Source organism: Hemicordylus capensis, chromosome 1, assembly GCF_027244095.1.
Source record: "Hemicordylus capensis ecotype Gifberg chromosome 1, rHemCap1.1.pri, whole genome shotgun sequence".
NCBI classification, from domain to species: domain Eukaryota; kingdom Metazoa; phylum Chordata; class Lepidosauria; order Squamata; family Cordylidae; genus Hemicordylus; species Hemicordylus capensis.
In genome coordinates, this window is record NC_069657.1 from 22,055,537 (window position 1) to 22,076,351 (window position 20,815).

Sequence of the window (20,815 nt, forward strand, 5' to 3'; positions counted from 1 at the left end):
TGAACCTAATCTCCCATTCTCTAACCTTTCTTTTCCAAACTGTTTTCCTCCATTATTATTAATTGCAACAAATGCCCAATTGACCCAGGGGAGTGTGTAGGGGAAATGACCACCTCCAGGGGACACCAAGAGAAATTCTGGAGAAAAAATGAGAAAAGTAAAGAAAAAAGTGAGAGGGGAAAACAGAGAAAGCCACTGCCACCATCAAAGTAAGCCCCCCGCCCCTGACCTGAGGTGGTCGCATCAAAGGCACTTTGGCAAGAGCCCCCTCAAACCTTAAGCCAGCCCTGGGCACTTATATCAGGAAAAACAGCACAAGGAAGCCTAAACTCCTTTTTTAAAAAACCCCAAAATAGCTTTAAGGTAAAAACAAAACTGCTTTAAAGCAAGCGGTTTTTACCTTAGCTTAGCTGCTTTAACGTAAAAACAAAACCTCCATCAGAGGAACTGATCATGGACCTCTCACATCCATCTGGTTTGGCCCTCAACTATGAGAAAGACTTATCAGTTCTCCCCTCAAATCCATTGTCAGTATTCTTGGGGCCTGGCTGGCTTTGGGAGGCATTATAAGAAGGGGAGGGAGTGTTTGGGTATTGCCCACCAGTTTGTAGATATACATCTCAGACACTCCATAGTTTTAGACCCTGTCTTGAGGTTGCTAAGCAACTGTCAATTATTTTCTCTCTCCACCCTTTCTTCAAAACCAGTGAAGAAGGCTGCTAGGGGCAGGGATGGAAGGAGAGTCCTACCAAGAGGAAAGCAGACCTAGAATGTAAATAGTACAAATCTAAACTGTTTCTCACATCCCCTGTCCTGCTTTTCTCCAGGAATTGACTAACTGCCAAGCAGCTTCAAGGTAAAAATGATTCCTTACTGCAATCAGCTCTGACCTTATGCTCCCCATACTTAGTCCAAGCAAACCACTCTCCGGGCCCTTTTCCCAGCCTGCAAACCAACTGCCCAAAACTCCTCTGGCTTTCTTCATAGATTGCGCTCTAATTGGAAACCATTGTCAGTGACCAAGTCACACCGAAGCTAAAGAAAGGCTTTATATATAGGGACCAACATGATTCATAATAAGACTCTTTTCTAGAGTAATGATCCTAGCCGGTCAACCGTGGTAGATATTTAATTATTTGGACACCTAGCTCTAGGGCTGCAAAGAGTTTAAGGATATACAAAATAAAAGATCGGGCTGCATGATGCAAATTCTAAACAAAACAAAAACAGTAAAGCAATTCTTAGAGAGCAATCTTACCCCCACCTATTATAGATGCAACTTTTGGTCGAGAAAGCTGTAGTAAGTGTGCCTTTTTGTTCATTAAGCTATATTGCCCTTTGCTCATTAGGGAAGGTACTGGATATGCTATCAGGAGCATGTTCACTTATACGATTTGTGGAGGTTTGTGATTATTTAGCAAAGCACCAAGGAAGCTACCACTCCAGTTACAGAGTGCAGAGTTTAGTAGCTGCAGTTATTTAGAGTAACACACATGGAGATCACTGCAGAATCAATTGATTTATTGGTGGAGTACATTTGAGATAGGAAAAACCTATCCTATCTACCAGCTACATAATGAATAGGTAGGGAGAGAGTGATATGTTTCCATCTTCTCACTAGGAGGAAAGGAAGAGGACTGACTCACTACAGGAAGTACCTGAGGAGTCAAGGCAGGGGTCATAGAGTAGAGGGAAGCAGGGACAGGTAAGGAGGCCCTTTGCAGCTAATACCCACTTCAGAGGGGTGGTTTTGATGGAAACAGCACAGGAAGAAAGGGTCAAACCTCAGCTTTCTCAGCTTGAATCAGTGGCACAGCCAATTTATAGCATCTCTATGAATTGAATCAGGCTAGTGCCACTGATTCAAGCTGAGAAAGCTGAGGTTTGACCCTTTCTTCCTGTGCTGTTTCCATCAAAACCACCCCTCTGAAGTGGGTATTAGCTGCAAAGGGGGGGAAACCGCCTGCTCCCAAGGGTTGCTGCCCGCTTGACGAGGACCTCTTAGGGGGCTCTGCTCTGGGTGCTGACAATGAGGGAGGCTTGGCTGTCATGCACCCGGGACAGGGCCTTCTCTGTTGCTGCCCCCAGACTTTGGAATGCTCTCCCAGTGGCCATTCACTCCTCGGACTCCATTACAGTTTTTAGAAAGCTTGTTAAATCTTGGCTTTTTATCCAGGCTTTTACATGATTGTTTTTATTGCAGCTTCTATGTGATTTTACCCTTTTGTAGTTTTCATTCTTATATTTGGTTTGTTTTTATTTTTTTAGCTTAATATTTTTTTAGCTTAATATTTTGTTTTTATTTTTTTAGCTTAATATTTTTATTGTCATTTTATTGTATTTTTTTAACTTCTGTAAACTGCCTTGAGATTGTTTTTAATGAAAGGCAGTATATAAATTCAACAATAAATAAATAAAATAAATCATAGGGGGAACTGTGCAGTATATAAGCTCCTATACATAGAAAGATAAGATGTCAGGGAGAAGGCTCAGCTAGAACCCTTTCTTTCCCTAGTATATAGTTTTCCATTTGGAAGAAATGTTTGCTTGTTTATTTGGAGGAGCATTCAACTAGAGATGTGCAAATCGATTCAAGTCAAATCTATTCGAGCTTGAATTGGGGTGATTCAAGTGATTCAAACTCAAATCAAATCACACTTAGAATAAAGGGCCTGCTTCGAGTTTGAATCAACCCTGACTCAACTTGAGTGATTTGAGTGCCATTTTTTCCAGGGAGAGGTGGTCTATGAATTGGGGATAGCAGGTAGACCGGCCCCCTGCCCCAGACTTAGAGCATCAGCCCACCTCAGAGGACTGGTCTACCAGGTAGCCTCAAAATGGTGCTGGTCTACCAGTTGGGGTTGGCGGGTAGACCAGTCCTTTGCTTCAGACTTAGTGCGTCAGCTCATCTTGGAGGAATGGTCTACAAGTAACCAGTTTTCAGAGGCAGGCTGATTTGAGTGATTCAAAGTCTATTGTTAGCTGGCTGTTTCAACGAATCGATTCAAGGATTTTTCAATTCAAGCTTGAATCGAATTACAAAATCCGATTCATGCACCTCTCTACATTCAACGAGTCCCCACTTGTAGTCTGAATAGATACAGCTTAGATATTTATTCAAGATATTTTTAGCCTTGTTTTACTTTTTATCCTGCCTTTCAAGTGCAAAGGCCTCACAAGGAGGCTTACAAAGGTGGGCGTGCCACAGTAAAGTACAGCCAAAACTTCCTAGCAGGCATTGAGGCTCCTTTATTTAGCGGGGGAGAGCAATTGTCCCTATCCAACCCCAGCACAGCATCTTTCCAATAGCTGTTGCTAGTGTTTTCTTTATGTTTATTTTTAGAGAATGTTTATGTTTATTTTTAGCCCTTTTGAGACAGGAAACTATCTCATTTCTTTTTCTATGTGAACAACTTTGTGGACTTTTTGCTGAAAGGCAGTATATAAATAAAATAAAATAAAATAAAATAAAATAAAAATAACGGAATCAGCAATACATTGGCTTTAGAGACACATAGGCTAATACACTTACCGTATTTTATGGACTATAAGACTCACTTTTTTCCTCGAAAAATATCCACCAAAATTCAGAGCGTCTTATATGTTTTAACAGTTTAATATGTTAAAACTCTGAAAAACTGGATTAAAATTAAGGTGCGTCTTATAGTCTGTAGCGTCTTATAGTCCGTAAAATACGGTATATGCTCCTTCTGTGTACTCTGATGTACATTGGAGGTTCTTCCTCACTTGTCTCCTGACAACTGAACCTACCAACTGATGGCTAAATATGAGAGGTAACGCTTTCTCAGTTACAGCACCAATGTTATTAAACACCCTTTCCAGAAAAGCCTGCTTGGCTCCTTATTTCCATTCTTCTCTAACCTTGGCTTTTTAGATAGGCATTTGATGAAGGCCAGTTAGATTGTATTTTCCATTGCTGTTAAGAGGGAATATAACCCACCACATTTCCATCTTCTCACCCTAGAATGCACCAGGTCAGGAAGCAATGTCATGACATTGTATCCTTTTCCTGGGGTATTGATTGATTATGATGATGATGATGATGATTTTTACATTTATATCCTGCTCTTCCTCCAAGGAGCCCAGAGCGGTGTACTACATACTTGAGTTTCTCTTTCACAACAACCCTGTGAAGTAGGTTAGGCTGAGAGAGAAGTGACTGGCCCAGAGTCACCCAGCTAGTTTCATGGCTGAATGGGGATTTGAACTCGGGTCTCCCCGGTCCTAATCCAGCACTGTAACCACTACACCACGCTGGCTCTCTTTAAGTGCCTTCAAGTTGGTGTCGACTCTTAGCGACCAAATAGATAGATTCTCTCCAAGATGATCTGTCTTCAATTTGGCCTTCTTTTAAGGTCACTCAGTGGTGCATTCATTGCTGTTGTAATTGAGTCCATCCACCTTGCTGCTGGTCATCCTCCTCTTCTCTCTCCCTCAACTTTTCCCAGCATTATGGACTTCTCAAGGGAGCTGGGTTTTTGCATAATGTGTCTGAAGTATGATAGTTTGAGCCTGGTCATTTGTGCATTACTGGGGAGAAATGTTCAGGGTGCACCCATTTCCACACGCACCCAGTACACAAAGAAAAGGATACAATGTCATGACAACGCTTCCTGCCCCAATGCATTCTAGGGTGAGAAGATGGAAGGAACAGCGGTGATTTGAATTTCTGCCTTTGGAGGCAGTTGCTTGCTTCTGGGAATGTGGATCTTCAGTAAAGGTAAGAACACCAGCCCCTCCCCAAAGCATTGAACTGATGCAATCCAAGGCCCCCTCGATGATCAAATGCACAATTTGATCATTGCTGTGATCAAATCGATCTTGATAATGAGTGCCATGCACAGCCCTAGTAGTGGATGCCCTTGCACAACTCCCCCAGACCTCTTGTGCTCATGCTGTTGCACAAGAGCAGTAATACTTCCAACAGATGCCCGCTCTCCAGAAGTGCTCTGCAAGAGCAAAAGCACAACTCTGAAGGTTACTGTCAGTGATGCTTTGTTGGTCAGGAAGTCAGCCAGTAATATAAAAGCTGTATACAAATTCACAAAAATGTCTGGTGTCAATAAAATGACTCCCTGTCCCCAAAAGGCTCACAATCTAAAAAGGATCATAAGATAGACACCAGCAACAGACACTGGAGGGATGCTGTGATGGGGTTTGATGGGGCCAGTTGCTCTCCCCCTGCTAAATATAGAGAATCACCACCTTAAAAGGTGCTGGGGGTGGATAGGGCCAGTTACACTCCCCCTGCTGTGCTCAGTATAAGGCAGCTTCCTATGTTTCTGTGATGAAAAATGAATGAATGGCTCCATATCTATCATATGAAGCCAACGTGGTGTAGTGGTTAGAGTGCCGGACTAGGACCTGGGAGACCCAAGTTCAAATCCCCATTCAGCCATGATACTGGCTGGGTGACTCTGGGCCAGTCACTTCTCCCTCAGCCTAACCTACTTCACAGGGTTGTTGTGAGGAGAAACTTAAGTATGTAGTACACTGCTCTGGGCTCCTTGGAGGAAGAGTGGGATATAAATGTAAAATAAATAAATGTAGGGGTTGAAAGTGTGAGCTGTGAGCCAAAGATTTCTCACTTCAAATCTCCGTTCATCCCTGAACGTATGAGGCAGCTGTAAGCAAACTGCTATTCTCTCATCTCAGGCTTTCATATGTAATATGACAAGAATGCTGACCTAGAGAGCTGCTATGAAGCATTCTGGACACTTCAAATGCACCATATAGATTCTAGGTATTCTTGTTACTACTCTGCCATGAGAATCACTCAATTTATTTGACTGCATTTTGTGCAATTGCTGTATAATTTTTATAATAAAATGTTGTACATTACAATAAAATATTGCCAGATTCTCAGCTGGCGCAAACTCTATGTTTGCTAGATTTTGACCTGTTATGAAGCTTAATTCTTTTAATACATTTTGCTTGCATTATTTTTCTTATATTGTGTTGTTATTGCTATGTTGCTGGTTTTGAGTAGGCAGCCATAGTATTGTTACCTTGATGCTGATTTTACATTTCTATAAATATTATGTTCCATCTGCTTTAATCAGCCCTTGCGCTGTGGTCTCTGAATGTTAAATAGCTATGCATATTCAATCAGAGTCATCTTGCAGTACAGAGCTTCAGGCTTCAGATTGGTGGGTGGGAGGGAGACGGGAAAGCAAAGCAAAGGAACAGAAAAAGCTGGACGGCAGACTGGCAGTGTGCTGTATATGCAGAGCACCACTCCAACGCTTCTTTTTCGTCCATTTGGTAATGAATTTTTCTGCCTGGGTTTTAAACACATCACAAAATACCAAATATCTTTTGCATATTCCCGGACTGATAAGGGAAAGTAATTTTACCCTCATTCTCCAGCCGTAGATGCTTCTCGCCATTACTTTACTCACCAAGCAGATGTAAGAAAATTAAGAAGAACAGCAGAGTCTTCATTTCACAGCCTACTGCTTGCACTTCGTCTCTTCTTGGTCTCCCAGTGAACTTTGGACCACTCGTATCACATGACACCTGGGAATTTGAAAGGGACTATGCATAAAAAAGAGGCTCAGTATGAGGACACTCAAAGGAAAATATTTTCTTTACTTAAAGCACAGAATCTTCAGGTGCTTTCCTATGTCCCTGTTGTAGTGTGATCCCATCACCAAGGACTCCAGCTCACACTTCTGTTTCATGTTACAAATGCAAAAGTCACATGCTGAATGCACAAATCATAATAAACATTATGAATGCAAAAGTCATCTGTAGACGCAAACCTGTATAACATGTGACTCCCTAAATATGGTTCAGTGGCCATTTCTGGTGGCCTTCTGGAAGTCAAGTAAATGTCCTCTTTTTGCTGCCTGCCTGGGATTGTAAAAATGGGAACTAGCAGGTACTTGGCAGGCCATAATATATGGGTTGTGCTCAGCATGGTGGATCACACAAGTTATACAGGCCTGAGTCTTGGTGAGATTCCCACTGTGGCACCCAGAGACACAAGCAACTCGTTTTCTCCTGACCGTGGCCCAGAAAAGCCCGACTTTCTCTCACCTGAATAAGGAGCATTGGGATTTTAATCCCAGCAAATCTGAGGACATATGCATGTGACAGATCTGAGAGGGACAGGAGTGTATCTTAGTGTGCATCACATCTACATGCACCTGTAACTTCATCCCTCACTGAGTCCCCAATCTGCCCCAGGGGCAGGCAGAAGCCATTGCAATATAATCATGGACTGTGCAGCTTATAGAGGTGAAGTAACTCATGAACTAGGAAAACAAATACAAAAATGACTTGCTTTTTCAAGGTAACTGCTTTGTCCCACTTCTTACACTTCTGTGTAGAACACGAATGTTAAATCAAAAGCCAATTCACATGACCACTAGTCCCATGGTGGCAGCTTGTTGCATAGTGCTTCCCTACTCATGAGCACTTTGCCAGTCTTAGATCCTCAGGAAATAGCGACCATCCTCTGAAGCCATTTCTGGACCAAAGGCCTGACTTGGGTTGAATGGAGTTTCACACATGTCAGTATGTTCACACAACCTAAAATGCCTGCAAAACAATGATTGCACAGGCACGCAAATAGCCTAATCCGCTATATGGTGCTAGCTGTGCATAATTATCATGAGCAGGTGGCCTTCAGAAACTTCCTTAAGTCAATGAGGCTATTCCCACGATCACTGAAAAGCGGGCTAAGAGAGCTTAGCCCACTTTCCAGGAATTGTGGGAACCACCGGGCTAGCAGGCGAGCCCACTGTTCCCAAGGCGGCTAGCCCGCCTAATTCCCCCTCCCCTTAAATGAGGTTAACAGAGCGAGCGCTCGCTTAACCTCATTTTTTGCTCGTGTGTTGCCGTGGCACATGGCAACACACAAGTAGACCCCTGCCAGGAGCCTTCAAGCAACCTCCTGGGCTTGGGGGACTCTCCAGGATGCCTTGCACGCTCGCGCAGGGCAACTGGAGCTTCCGGGGGCCACGCGGCCCCTGATCCCCGCAGCCCCTGTTGGCTCTGTGATAGAGCTGGCAGCTGTGTGGGCGGCCAATTCAGCTACCCAGCTATGAGCGTCTGCTTGTCTGTGGGGAGAGTGGGCTAAGCCTGCTCTCCTCGCAAGCCCAACAGAAGCTCTTCTCACGGATTGTGAGAAGAGCTTCAATGATTACTACTATGAATATTTATATAACACTTTTCAACAAAAGTTCCTGAAGCGGTTTACAGAGAGAGAGAGAGAGAGAGAGAGAGAAACTAAAATAAAATAAAATAAAATAAAATAAAATAAAATGACTCCCTGTCCCCAAAAGGCTCACAATCTAAAAAGGATCATAAGATAGACACCAGCAACAGCCACTGGAGGGATGCTGTGATGGGGTTTGATGGGGCCAGTTGCTCTCCCCCTGCTAAATATAGAGAATCACCACCTTAAAAGGTGCTGGGGGTGGATAGGGCCAGTTACTCTCCCCCTGCTGTGCTGGGGGTAGATAGGGCCAGTTACACTCCCCCTGCTGTGCTCAGTATAAGGCAGCTTCCTATGTTTCTGTGATGAAAAATGAATGAATGGCTCCATATCTATCATATGAAGCCAACGTGGTGTAGTGGTTAGAGTGCCGGACTAGGACCTGGGAGACCCAAGTTCAAATCCCCATTCAGCCATGATACTGGCTGGGTGACTGTGGGCCAGTCACTTCTCCCTCAGCCTAACCTACTTCACAGGGTTGTTGTGAGGAGAAACTTAAGTATGTAGTACACCGCTCTGGGCTCCTTGGAGGAAGAGCAGGATAGAAAATGTAAAAAATAAATAAAATAAATATTGACCTTCTGCCACTACAAAAACTTGGTCTTACCAAGGCCCATGGTTAAACCACCTGATACTTTCACACTCTTGCCATATGCATATTACATTTGCATTCCCACAGGTGGGAAGCAAAGGTGAACAGTATCATTCTCATATTATTGTTTCTCAAAGGATTTAAATCTGCAAGACTGCCCCGCCATGCCTCTAAAATGCAACACAGGAAGGGGTATGAATGCCCAAGGGAGAGACTTACATTGCTATGGTAACTGCAAAGGCTCTAGGAAAACATATCAAAGGGGAGAAAACGGAGAAGACATGGGGGAAAATAAAGCAGCAATACAACTGTGAGTACATCCCATGCCCAACACGTACTGCTTGCCTACCCAGCAAGTCCAAGAAGCAAGCCATTAGGCTACAATCCACAATTCATCTACTCCAAAGTAACCCTATTAAAATGAATAGAGCTGCTCTAAAGGAAGTAGGTTGTAGATAATAGCTATCAGAGCTCAATTCTGGAAATGGTTTGGGAGATATCATTAAACCTTAATTAATTGGATTTCATTCATTGTTTGCAAAATGGTAACGTTCTATATAACTGCTAAAGCGGGATTCATTTATGCTTGTTCCCACTCTGAATTGTCTGTTATCTTATAATTACTAATAATAGTGTCAAATGGTTTCCCCCCCCCCCCGCAAGTAATGTTCTTGAAAAGAAAGTAGCTAACAGAAATAGCTTTGCATTGTACTTCCGCCTCTGGATGGTTTTTCTTATTATCTGACAAGCTCAGTTGTGGCTTCTTTTCTAACCCAGCGTGGTTGATGTCAAGGCAGGGAAAGGTTGAAAGGTGATCACAACCTGTAATGTGAGCAAATGGGGAAGGAGGAGAAACATGAGTTATCATAACAGCTTTCTCTTTCTGAAGGCCATACAAGGACACTTCTCGGAGGGGAAATTTATAGCATTTTCCCCAGTACCACAACAGGTGAACAAGAACAACTATATACATGGCAATTCTGCCCATTTTCTGCAAGGGGAACACATTTAACCCTATGCATCTTCTGCTTATATAAAATAAGAGATTTTCTAAAAGAGAAACACATTTTTTAAAGGTCTACATGAACCATGTTGGTTAACAATTAAGACTTTGAAAGTGTCTTAATCATTACAGCTGGGTTTTTTAAATTCCTGTTTCTGAAATATACAGAGTGAGGAACAATAGTAATGATCAATACTGAGATTACAGCCATTTCCTAACTAGATTACAGCAGTCTCCCATCCATTTTGGGACTGTATGCATGTGGAAGAAAGTTTTCATATGAATATCCCTGTATGCATGCACAAGTGGCAGCTTTTATGCAGCTTCTCTTCCCAGTATATCTGCTGGTGCTGTGTTCATGCAGCTCTCCTAAAGGATGACATAATCATGCCTATCAGCTATTTTGAAGGTATTCCAAGGGGCTGTTCAGCGTTCCCTCTTCACCAAACAGCAGATCTGCATGACTTCTGCTTCCTAAAGAGGGCTCTGAATACACACAGCCAGACTGCGGCTTTTGGCCAATATCCTGACAGAGCACCAATGCTCTATGATCTGCAACAGTGCTGTAGACAAGTTCCAGACTAACGCAGCACCAGTGCTCACAGTGGGCTGAATTTCAACAACCTCCCCATCCCCTGTTCCAGGGGATGCATTCACAATGGAGTACTGTGTCATGGGAATGGAGAGATCTCAACAGACACAGCCAGACAACTTCCTTTATCCCATGAATTCTTTCCAAATCTGTATCATTTTGCAGGTTGCAAACAAGTGTTTAATAAAATGTACTGCTCTCTGCCTTCTTAGAGGGTATTATTCTGTAGTACAGTGCACAGGCCAACCCTAGCATAGTCAAAGATGGATAATTTCTGTCATGGCTCCTACCAGAACCAGAGGTGGGAGAAGGGGAGTTCAAATCCTTGTCTGTAAGAGATTCACAGTAGCTGCCACCATCCACTTTATTTATAATGTGGGACAAACTACTCTTTGCTCATAAAATTCCTGGGAGAGATAAAAGTGGCAAAACCCTCCCCAAAAAAGGCTGAGCAGTCCTAGGCCTCCAAAGGCAGGTGACCAAGGCAGACCCAAAATGAAGAGTAGCACACTTGAGCAACAAGGATTTATTATGAGATTAAAATAAAAAGGTGTAATAAGAACAATTGTCTTTTCATAAAACAGACTGTAAGAGTTTTTATTAACCTGGTGATGCAAATTCCAAGCAATCAGTAAAGAAAAATAACTTCCCTTGTGCGTATAACTGACTTGGTCCAAACGTTACCAAAATTCCAGGGTTACTAGCTTGGTGCGCTTAGCCAATTGCACTCACCAAACCAGGAGACCGTTTTCAAAGCTTTATTTGTCTCTGCAGAGCAAAAGGCAAAACCCTAGGAACTGCTTCACAGATCAGGGCAATGGTGAATGGAGGCTGCCGGGTGGGAGGTAGGGTTATACAGATTGAAACAGTTTTAGCATGATCAGCAATTAACAACAAGCATGCCAGGTAGTCCTGTACTACATCACCATATTAATCTTTGAAGATTATAACGCTGCCTTTGTTAGTACCATAAATTCTATGTATCCGACTGAGCTACTTCTTATCAGCAATCTTCCCTGCCTGTGATAAGTGAAACACGGAAGGCACCGCAGTTAACAACTTGTTGCCAAATCCAAGCTGTAACAGCAAAGGGTGAGAAACAGACCAAACGGTTCCTATGTGAGAACAAACAACTCACAAAATGGAGGAGACTCTTGCTAGGAATCTAGGAATCCTAAATCTAGGAATCTAAAATGGCAGTGCTATAGCTAATTCTCAGGTAACAAATCCCCCCTTGAGACTAAGTGTAATGAATTTCCTTCATCACACTTCAAGCTTCACTAATATGTTGCAGCGCGATGAACTGAGCTACGTCAGGCCTAGCTTGAAGCCGACACATGGGTCTACACATAGCATACAAGCTGGGTATACACTGAATACAACATCCTAGAACTATAAACAGAACTAGTATAATTCTACAAATCAGCACACGTTTTCTTAGCCAACCACCCGCATCAGGCAACCAAGACCATAACCAATCTAGCAATACCTGGTGACTATTATTCTCCTCCTGTTCCTCAGACAGGAGATGGCTATTGATATCTTGAGAATTATCAGGAATGTAGGCGCAACATTCCTCCTTGATTATTGCGCATGTCCCCCCTTGGGAAGCTAATATGTAGTCTAAAGCTTGTCTATTTTGTAAGGTAACCATTCTGATTTGATATAGCTCAAGACTGGTCTAATTTAAAACTTTCGGAGTCTCATTAGCAAATTTGGACAGAAATGTTGATATTTGATTGTACATGGTTGCTAGTTTAGTTGTGCCATATCCAGGGAGCATGACCATTCCGAACCTATCCCCTTCTGATATGACTTTTAATGGTTCATCTCGACGTGGGCGGCCTGGGGGTTGTTTGTCCATAAACCTGAATGGTGGAACAAAGGATGCCTTATAACAGGTCCCATACAGCTTGGGGACTGGAAGCAGCCTGTAGCTTTCTTCTCTAAGCAATTGGATGACATGGCTAGAGGCTGACCCCCATGCCTGTGATCAACAGCAGCAGCGGCTGGGATCTTGAAAGAAGCAGAGAGGTTTACTCTGGGTCAACCAACAACCCTGTACGTACCTCACACCGATTCCTTAGGGCCCTCCTGGGGCAGACGAACAAGCCAAAGCTTCTGCTGGAGGTTTTTCACACATGGCTCTATTAATTGTTGTTGTTGTTGTTGTTTACACAGTCAGACAGGTGTTATTGACCGGTTTGTTTTATCCAGACATCGAGTCCTTCCCAAGGACCTGGGATGCCAGAATTTTATTATCAATATTGTTGCTGTTATTATTATAGATATCGTCGCAGAATATAGGCTGTTCCCAGTAAAGTTGCTTTTTGTAATTGGCTGATGGTGATTTCTGTGGCCCCTATGGTGTTGAGGTGCTCTTCAAGGTCTTTTGGAACTGCACCCAGGGCACCAATGACCACTGGGATTATTTTGGTCTTCTGCCACAGCCTTTCAATTTCAATTTGTAGATCTTTGTAGTTTGTTATTTTTTTCTATTTCTTTTTCTTCTATTTTGCTGGTATTGCTATGTCGATTATTTTGACTTGTTTTTCTTTCTTATTATTCTTTCTTATTATTATTTCTTGTTGTTGTTGTTGTTTATTCAATTTCTATACCACCCTTCCAAAAATGGCTCAGGGTGGTTTACACAGAGAAATAATAAATAAATAAGATGGAACCCTGTCTCCAAAGGGCTCACAATCTAAAAAGAAACATGAGATAGACACCAGCAAGTAACTGGAGATCCTGTGCAGGGTGGGGTGTGGATAGGGCCAGTTACTCTCCCCCTGCTAAATAAAGAGAACCACCACATGCCTCTTTGCCAAGTTAGCAGGGGTTAACCTATGCCTCAGGGTATCTGAAGGGCGGGTCTGCTTAGCAGCAGATTCGAGGCATTTTCATTTGAGGGATTGGACCATTCGCATAGCCATCAGCAGCTCCATCAACACCTCCGGAGAAAGCAGAAGCCCCAGCGGTTTTTTTTAACACGGCTGGAAATAAAAGGATTTTTTTTTACCCTGGACATAATTTGGGCTAAGCCAGAATTTGCAGCCTCCCTTCGGAGAAAAACAAAGCCCTGTCTGTCCTGGTCCCTGATAGCCCGCAGGGAAGTCGGGTTAAATCCAGCGTATATGTGGACTGGCACACTCCAATCAGGAGTGGATTCGGCGGGAAAGCCCCGTCTGTAAAACTTCCAGGTGGTTCAGCCAGAAATCCCTGCCCAGTCCTTTGGATTGGTCCCTTTGATTTGAACTTCTTTTTTAGGAAAGGCCCACCTTCCCAGCAGTTGTTCTAAGTGAGGCCCAGTCCTCCCCGCAATCCTTACTATCCCTACAATTCCAGACTAGTTTTTCCCATACGGGGTCTGGGGAGGATGGCTGTGAAAGGTGACAGGGCGCCCTCCTGGTTGACAGTGACAAGGCTGGTGTTCTGGGAGTGAATAAATCTGTGCTAGTGTGCAGTAATATCACCTTTATTTTCACAGGATCACAGAAACCAGTAGATTGAAATGGAAAGAAGCCTTGCTCATAAAAGCTTCAGGAAAGAAGAATGGCTTCGTGCAGTGGCAAGAATAACAGCGTAGCACCGGCGTGTGAGACTATGGCCTATTTCACCATTCTGTAATGCATCTGGGCATTCTCCAGGAAACTCCTAAATCTCAAAAAAATATCCATAAATAAGAGCAAATGGCTAGGCTCTGCATCTATGAGAGGGCCGTGAGCGCAAATCAAACACAAACCAAAGGGAAAGATCCTGCCCGGTGGGGGAGGGGGGCAGGATGGGTGAAGTTCAAAACCATCCGATAAGCAAATAGCAGCAACACGGTCAGAACGAACAATGCGGCACCATATCCCCAAACAAGCCCAGTGCAGCAGATTGCTGTTTCCAGCCTTCTTTAACATCACTCAGATATAGGAACATAGGAAGCTGCCATATACTGAGTCAGACCATTGGTCCATCTAGCTCAATATTGTCTGCACAGACTGGCAGTGGCTTCTCCAAGGTTGCAGGCAGGAATCTCTCTCTTTCTCTCAGCCCTATCTTGGAGATGCTGCCAGGGAGGGAACTTGAAACCTTCTGCTCTTCCCAGAGCGGCTCCATCCCCTGAGGGGAATATCTTCCAGTGCTCACATGTCGTCTCCCATTCAAATGCAAACAGGGCGGACCCTGCCTAGCTAAGGGGACAAGTCATGCTTGCTACCACAAGACCAGTTGTGACCTTGCAGATGAGCAAGATGTGTGGGTGCCTAAGGCAGCAAATCCAAATAGCGCTTCCTCCCCAACAGTAAAAATAAATGGAATAACTGACAATTTGCTGCCCTATAACAGGATCCAAGTCTGTCACCTGAGGAGGCCTCCTTACTCTGCCCAAGGAGTGGCTACTGCTGAACAGGCAAGTGGTATCTTGACAGTTCCCATCTAGGTGCTATTCCTCCCAGATTTGTTTTTACTAGCATGTGCATCAACCTGAGCTGTCTTTAATGTGAAACATAACGTCTCCCTCCAGCTCTTGTTTTCATAGGTACAAAGGAAGATGGACCTTTGGTCCATCTAACTCAGTATTGTCTACCCAGACTGGCAGTGGCTCTCCAGGGTTTCAGACAGGAGTCTTTCCCAGTCCTACCTGGAGATGCCAGGGACTGAATCTGGGACCTTCTGCATGCCAAGCAGATGCTCTGTCCCTGAGCTATAGCCCCATCCCCTAATTCCATCCAGTTAATGGACAGAAAGGCAACCCAAACTAACTGTTCAAGGAGGAACACTGTTAGGACATTCTGTCCATGTTAGCATCTCACCATCTTTGCCAACGATATTATCAAGGGACCTTGCAATCAAACCACTGGTGCCAAGAGTACTGCTCAGTATCCCTGATTTTTTTTTAAAATGATAACAGGGTTGTATGGGATTAAAGTAGACTGTATTTTTCTATCTCTGGGCCACTGCTCCTGTAAATGTTTGGAGTTAGGGTTGGCAGGACTCAGGGTTTGACCTGAAGTTTCCGGAGTTTAGCCTTTTCCTTGGGGTCTATAGAAGGAGTAAAATCTCAGGGTGATTGGTCAGAATCAAGAGAACAGGGTACGTCTTGCTTGGCTTGAGCTTTACTATTTTCTCTGGCTGACACACTGCACAACATTATGTTATGTTGCACCTCTATCTGTAGGTCCATTAGGTTACACTAGGCACAGCCAGACCAATCCCTTGACCAATAAAAGAGAGAAGCAAGTCTCCAAAAAGGTAGAAACCATGGGATTTATTAAGACAAATCCAAATTCTAGAATACATTTGGGTAATACCTTGCCTATTCAGACATTATGTTGTACCTGTGTTCAGATGAATGTATCCACACACATGGTTTTGTGTGAATGATGGTACCTACATTCATTTAAAAAGTGAACCTGGAGCTTTTCCAAATGGCAACTGACCACAACTTCAATATACTTAGGCTGGAGGGGAGTTCATACAAGGGAACTATTTACTGCAACGTCAGGATGGTGACAAAAAGTGCCGTTCATACAGCCAATGACATTATTCAGCATTGGTCCTGACAATTTGCACTGACTGAGCAGTATATGTGTCCTAAAAAAAGTAGTACTTTGCTGCCATGTTCAAAATGGTTTAACCTTAGGCATTTCCTGCTGCAGTAAAGCTGCACGTCTAAACTCCTGGGTACAGATCCTGCGAAATGTAGGATACAGATAAGGAAATGTACCTGCATTCAACATAGTGCATGAAGAACTGTATCTGCATACAGCCCCCACTCCTCAGTATAGCAGTATAGCCAGTACAGCAGAGGTCCAGTATTAGCACTCAGACACCTGTCCACTTTACATGTTCTTCTGTGTCACTTGGGAATGCCCTGCATGTTCCATCACATCCAAGCCTCTTCTCTGTATTCAATAAATCAGAGAAACTGAATACATGACTCCCCTTGTAACTGGATAGATGTGGAGAATAAAATATAAGGAAGTAAGCACCATCGTAACATGCCCGTCCATGTGTGTATTCCCTCTTGCTGCTTCTCTATTGAGTTGTCAAGAGAAATGTATGAAAAGGAAGATAAAGACTGAGGTACCATACAGGGGCGTAACAAGGCTGGAGTGGGCCCAGAGACAAAATTTTAAAATGGGCCTCTCGCTGATGCACACACACACTTCACAATATATAGTCATGTGACTTGCCTCATGTGACTTGCCTCTGGGGGGCCCCTTGAGGCATGGGGGCCCCCAGGCATCCGCCTCCCCTTGCCTAATGGTAGTTACACCCCTGGTACCATAACTCAGATGCCAAATGGGATGCATCCCTCATTCCTCAAAGCTAGGGGTATAGCTAGAATTGAGCGGATGAGTTCAAAGAACCTGGGGCCCCGAGCTCCTGAGGGCCCCCCAGCTCCATCCCTCCCTATTATCTTCATTATCTCCCTTACTCTGAGGGGCCACTGGGGAGAGGGGTGAACCCGGGCCGCCTCTCCCCTCGCTACGCCCCTGTTCAAAGCTTACTGTATACATGGTGGCTGTAGGAAAAGAATACGATAGCTGCTTAAGTGGTGCTTCACTGAGAATGGTTATTACTGAACAAAGTGCCTCAAAGCAAATTTTCTGTGCTTTGCCTTCCAAAACAGCACTCTTCCATTCTCTCTGAATAGCTGCTGTCTTCTAGGTCAATGAAAAGACACTACTCTAGACTACTGCCGAGCCTTGACTTATAATTGGACTTGGCTAACTGAACTAATTCCCTCAAAAATCAGAAAATTGCTTAGTTTTTCCAAAGCTCATTTATTTCGAAGCACAGCAATCATACCTTGCTGTGCTCACAATGATATTCATTCTGCCCCCCAGGACCTATGATGAGTACATTGTACCCGGGCCCGAGGGCCAAAGTATTAACTGTTACACGTTATTGCAACAAAGTATTAACTATTACACGTTATTGCAACAGTTCATAGCTTACCTATAGAACTTTTGTGGCCTAACGATGATAACTATGATCGTCAGCTTGGCTAAGCCTATTCAAAAGATCAGGCATCACATATTGTACATTCTGATGAGCCAATGATTTTATGCTAGAAAGAAACTTAAGTAGGTATGCTATGCTAAGTAGGTATGAAAATACAACAGTGCACAAGCAAAAATACAAGAACAATGCTCAACAGCCATTTTTTCACCTTGCGGTTGTCACACACTCAACTTCTGTGGTAAATTTTTATTTATTTATTAAAACATTTTTATACCGCCCAAAACTGACATCTCTGAGTGGTCTACACCAGAGATATTAGAGATGCTGCTGAATGCATACCTGAAGCAATAACCTTTTCCGGAACAATTCAAACTGTGTACCACCTGTTCAGTTCCAGTCCTAAGCGGTAGGAATTACTACAAAACCGTATTGGTTGTTCTCTTCATGGTATGTCTGAAACAAGATGGTCAGAACATGTTGAATGTGTAAAGCCTTTTGCAGCTCACTTGCCTGGCATTAAATTGGCACTGGAAGTCCTCCTAGAACTAAATTTGACGGCCAAAATAAGAAATGAAGTCATTGGAGTTTTATTATATGTGAAATCTTTTGCCTGTGTGTTAATGTCAGCTGTGTGGTACAAAATATTAGCTGGCATAGATATTTGCAACAAGGTCATCCAAGCTAGAGATGCCGCACTGGATGTTGTTTTTCTGGATGTTGAAGTAGCAAACATAGAAGCTCTCCTCACAGATCTGACAAAACTTCAAGACAACTGGAAATGCATGTCAAATGAAGCCAAATTGGTTGCATCAAACCTAAAGATAGAAATAAAACTCTCCTGTAGATGTGGTGGAGTTAGGCGCAAGACGGCAAGGCCGCATGATGACAGCACATCTGATGCTAACTTGGAGGAAATGAATGACACAGAGGATATGCCAGAAGAGGCCTACTTCAGAAAGTGTGTGTTTTACGTTTTGGTAGACAATGTTATAGCAGGATTAACTGTCTGCTTCAATGCTGTTAAGCAGTTGGGAGAAAAAATTGGTTTCTTGTGGAAATATCTCACCATGTCTGAAAGTGATGTGGAGAGAACAGTTTCATCTTTATCAGAGCAATATCCTGCTGACCTTAACAGTGATGATTTTGGAAAAGAAACGCAACATTTACCCTCAATACATAAAGCAAATTTTGTAAATGCACAGTTAAAGCCATTAGATCTGTTGAACTTGTTAACAGAGTACAGACTTGGTGACCTGTTTCCTAATGTTTGTGTCAGCTTAAGTATACAGGTGAAACTTGGAAAATTAGAATATCGTGCAAAAGTCCATTAATTTCAGTAATGCAAATTAAAAGGTGAAACTGATATATGAGACAGACGCATTACATGCAAAGCGAGATAAGTCAAGCCTTAATTTGTTATAATTGTGATGATCATGGCGTACAGCTCATGAAAACCCCAAATCCACAATCTCAGAAAATTAGAATATTACATGGAACCAAGAAGACAAGGATTGAAGAAAAGAACAATATCGGACCTCTGAAAAGTATACAGTATACTGTGCTTGATTGGCCAGCAAACTCGCCTGACCTGACCCCATAGAGAATCTATGGGGCACTGCCAAGAGAAGGATGAGAGACATGAGACCAAACAATGCAGAATTGCTGAAGGCTGCTAATGAAGCATCCTGGTCTTCCATAATACCTCATCAGTGCCACAGGCTGATAGCATCCATGCCACGCCGCATTGAGGCAGTAATTGCTGCAAAAGGGGCCCAAACCAAGTACTGAATACATATGCATGCTTATACTTTTCAGCAGTTTCTTGGATTTGTTCATCAGATTAGTCCATAGTGACTCTTCTTTGTGAAGAACAATCAATCTTTTTCCGGCTATAGGGAGGTCATCCTCATGATGGGTTAATATCCATCACATGCTCTGAGACAGGTCCAATTAAATTTTGTCAGGCTAGTCACACGCCGTAAAGCTTTCCCTCAAGCCCCAGTTCAGCTCCTGTCTGCGCCGTAGACAGTTTGTTACACAGTTATCAGTATTGTTGAATTCAAGCTAGTTTTTTTTAAATTTTCTCTTTGTCCTTTGTTCTCTACTTGCTTTCCTTTCCTCCTGTGTGCCAGGGTGGGTAGGGAGTCTGTTTTTATTTGTTTCAAGAAAAATATTATTTTTAAGTTTATTCAGGCTTTCTAAACATTTATTTTCCTTACGTTTGTGTTGGTTACTGTTTGAGTTGAAACCCCCCCCCCTTTTTTTGCTCCATTATGGAAGCCTCTCAGTTGGGGGATGTTTTGGTGGGTTCCCTCTCTGAGGGACCACCATCTGAGACCAGGGGTAGAGACCCCATTAAAAGAGCCCTCCCTCCAGGTGTTTGATTCATTGCGTGCGGCTTTGCCACAGTGCCAGGATCCCGTTGACCCACTTTCTCAGCAAGCAGGACTCACGGCCTCTCCTTCCCTTTCGGGGATTGCCCCTGCCGCTTCCGACAAGCTGCATAAAAAGGCGGCAAAGAAAACGAAGCATTTCAAAGAGGCATGATGAGGTTCTGATGAGGTTCCCACAGGCGAGATTGTTGCTGCCGGTATTACCACGTCAGGGACTAGCAAGTTAGACCCCTGATTCGATGTAATAGCTGTCGTAAACCTGTCAGGTGAATCAAGAGCTATATATCAGCAGACGGAGTGTGCAGCAGGCAAAGGATCAAAAGGAGAATGTCAGAGCCAAACAGTAAGCAATGAACAAACCACAGCCAGTCTGAGTCGTTACGATATCCAGTCAGTCAAACCAAGTCCAAGTCAAATTCCACAAACAGAGTCCAAATGGTCCTGACGATGTTTTCAGTCCAACCTCCTTGGCAGCTTCCTCTTCATGAGGACCTCTTGTCTCTGGGCATGCTCTTACACCCGGACCCAGGGTGGCTCCGGTTACATGCCTGGCGATTGAGCGCAGATGTCTAGCGAGGAGCGGCTATTCAAGCACGGTCCAAAATACTATCTTGGCATCTAGAAGACCGTAAACTACAAGGAGCTACCAGTCAACGTGAGCTGCCTTCTCATGTTGGGGGTTGCAGAAAACACATCAGGCCTTCATCAGCGGGAGTTCCAGAAGTCTTAGCATTCCTGCAGTCAGGTCTGGAGTTAGGCCTTTGGCCTAGCACACTGAGACATCAGACTTCAGCCCTTGCTTCAGTGCTGGATATTTCCATCCTTGGTACTTCCAACCTGCATCCTCATATTTGATTATTTCTGAGAGGAGCATCTAATCTGGCTCCACCTTTGACTCATCGATTTCCATCTTGGGACCTTAATAATGTTTCAAATGTCCTTACACGTTCCCCCTTTGAGCCACTCAAGGAGGTGTCCCTGAAATTACTTTCGTTTAAAGTTCTGTTTTTGGTGGCCATAACTTCGGCTAGGC

At 43.5% G+C, this 20,815-nt stretch overlaps 1 long non-coding RNA gene across 1 annotated transcript; it reads left to right on the forward strand.

Annotated features, from left to right (window-relative positions):
* The first annotated feature begins 713 nt into the window (after positions 1–713).
* Positions 714–6,663, forward strand: LOC128339529 (uncharacterized). Its single transcript, XR_008313072.1, has 3 exons — positions 714–856; positions 4,654–4,741; positions 6,391–6,663. It is a non-coding gene; the product is annotated as an uncharacterized LOC128339529 (long non-coding RNA).
* Positions 6,664–20,815: the final 14,152 nt, after the last annotated feature.